This window comes from Monodon monoceros, unplaced genomic scaffold, assembly GCF_005190385.1.
Source record: "Monodon monoceros isolate NGI ecotype Baffin Bay Population unplaced genomic scaffold, NGI_Narwhal_1 Contig174_ctg1, whole genome shotgun sequence".
In the NCBI taxonomy this organism is placed as follows: domain Eukaryota; kingdom Metazoa; phylum Chordata; class Mammalia; order Artiodactyla; family Monodontidae; genus Monodon; species Monodon monoceros.
Window position 1 is genome coordinate 1,662,209 of NW_021697627.1, and position 2,941 is coordinate 1,665,149.

Here is a 2,941-nt window from a genome sequence, read left to right on the forward strand (position 1 = left end):
TTCCCGGACCGGGCCACGAATCCATCTCCGCTGCATCGGCAGGCGGACCCCCAACCACTGCGCCACCAAGGAAGCAACGCCTCCCCGCTCGTCTTCATCCTCTAGTAGTGGACTATTCCTACTCTCTGTCCTACTCTCTGTCTCTATGATTTTAACCACTCTAAGTACCTTGTATAAGAGGAATAATACAGTAGTGTATGAGTGTGTGTGTGTGCGTGCGTGTGTGTGTGATGGGCTTATGTCACTTAGCATAATGTCATGGGTGAGGTTTATCCATGCTGTAGCAAATCGCAGAATTTCCTTTCTTTTTAACGGTGAATAATATTACATTGTATATATGTATGAAGCACATTTGGTTTATCCAGTCATCCATCAGTGGATGCTTGGGTAGCTTCCACATTGTGGCTATTATGAATAATGCTGCAATGAACATGGCTTTAGAAGTATCTCCTCAAAACTTGCTTTCAATTCCTTTAGATATATACTGAGAAGTGGAACTGCTGTACCATATGATAATTCTATTTTTAGTTTTTTGATGGACTGCCATACTTTTATATTTTAATTTTTAAATTATTAAAAATATTTTACTTTATATTGGAGTATAGTTGATTAACAATGTTGTGTTGGTTTCAGGTGTACAGCAAAGGGATTCAGTTATGCATATACATGCATCTATTCTTTTTTCAAATTCTTTTCCCATTTAGGTTGTTACAGAGTATTGAGCAGAATTCCCGGTGCTACACAGTAGGTCCTTGTTGGTTATCCATTTTAGAAACAGCAGTGTGTACATGTCAGTTCCCAGATCCCTAACTATCCCTTCCCCCCACTGCCATACTGTTTTCTACTCATTTTTCTTTTTTTTGGCTGTGTCGCACAACTTCTGGGATTTTAGTTCCCTAGTCAGGGACTGAATCCAGGCCCCATGCAGTGGGAGTGTGGAGTCCTAACCACTGGACCACCAGGGTATCTCCCATACTGTTTCCTATAACAGCTGCAGCAATTTACATTCTCACCAACAGTGCACAAGGGTTCCAATTTCTCCATAACCTCACCAACACTTGTTATTAAAAAAAAATTAGCCATCCTAATTTCATTGCAGTTTTGATTTGTATTTCACGTATGATTGGTGATGTACAACATCTTTTCATATGTTGACTTATATTATTTGGGAGATATGTCTGTTTACCTATTTTTAATCGTTTGTTGTTGTGATTGTTTATTGTTGTTGAGCTGTAAGAGTTCTTTCTGTATTCTGGACATTAACCCCTTATCAGATAAATGATTTGCAAATATTTTTTCCTATTCTGTGAGTTGCCTTTTCACCGTGATTATTGTGGGGTTTTAATGCACTAAGTTTTTAAGTGTAATGTAGTACCGTTTGTCTATTTGCTTTGGTCGACAATGCTTTTGGTGTCATGTGCCCAAACCCCTTGCCAAATCCAATGTCATAAAGCTTTCTCCCCACTTTTCCCCTAGGATTTATATAGTTTCAGCTCATACATTTAGGTCTTTGATCCCTTTTGAATTAATATTTGGTGTGGTGTAAGGTAGGAGTCCAATGTCATTCTTTTCCACCTAGGTATCTAGTTTTCACAACACTGTTGAATAGACCGTCTTTTCCTCATTGCACGGGTTTTACCACCATTGTGAGAATTTACTTCTGGACTTTTTATTCTCTTAATCTATTGTCTGTCTTTATGCCAGTCAAACCCTATTTTCATTCTTGTAGGCTTGCAGTATGTTTCGAAATTAGAAAGTGTGAGACCTCCAACTTTGTTATTTTTCAAGATATGTTGGCTATTTAGGGTAACGGACACTCCGGTTTTGTATCTGCCAATGGAAAGGGGTTTCAGGTGTATGATTTTAAGGATTTGTTGGCATTCTTCATCCACAACTGGGCTTGCCTCCTTTATAGTACCCGGAGGAGGAAATGTAGGTGTAAAGGAGAAAGAAGATGAAAACTAGTTTTCGGGGCTGGATCATACATATCATCCACATTCATTTAGGACGTTTTTGGGGCGACTCTACAAACTGCGGGGAGTGACAGCCAGTCTCCCCATCTAAGAGACGGCAAACCCAGGGCCGGGGTGTCGGAGCCCTCCAGCGGCGTTCTACCCTGGCGCGCCACCTGCTATTCAGCAAAGTGTGCCTTTTCCCCTGCTAATATGGATCCTGGCAATCGCACGTGGTCTTGGAGCTCCATTTTAGGTCGCTTCGCTGCCTCCCTAATATACGTCTGCTGGCAGGCTAAGGCGCCACAATTTTGACCGCTCTGGTGGGGAGATAAGGCGGGTCGGACCTGGCCAGTGCCTGCAACTTTGAGTTCTGCTTCGCCCGAGGCCGTGACGGTCTCTGAGTGTGGGTCTGGCAACTTCGACCCTGTCATCTCTTCTTAGCTGGGGGTTCGGGTTCTCTAATCCCCCTGCCCCTTCTCCCCACCTGCGAGATCTTTTGGGGGGCATAATCTGCATAAAAATAAAGCAAGTGTTTCGTTCGTTGCACGCAGAACTCCTTATTGATGCCTCATGTTTGCAGTTTTCGGTTGTTGGAAAGAGTTCAGGGTGTTTGTACTGCCTCTGGTGAGAAATAAGGGGAGTGCGATTACCCCAGGATATCCTGCCCTGTGCCCTGCCCAGATCTGTACATCTCCCGGGCCCCGCCGCGCTGCGTCCACAGTAAGCAGGGGCCACTGGGCGGCATATTAGGACTCAAGTCAGGGCTGCCTAATCACCAGCTGCCAACACGTGTGGCGCTACCCGGTGCTCCCTTTCTCTCCCAGCGGGTTCGACCCACATTCGGGCAACTGGCCGCTAGTTTTAGTCTGCACCACTGCTTCTTTCCCCGGGCGACCCCCCAGCACTCGCGGCCTTTCTGTTGCTCGCCAACAGCTCCTCTTGCTTGGACAAGTACCTGGGATGGCGCCAGCCACGTGGCGCCAGTA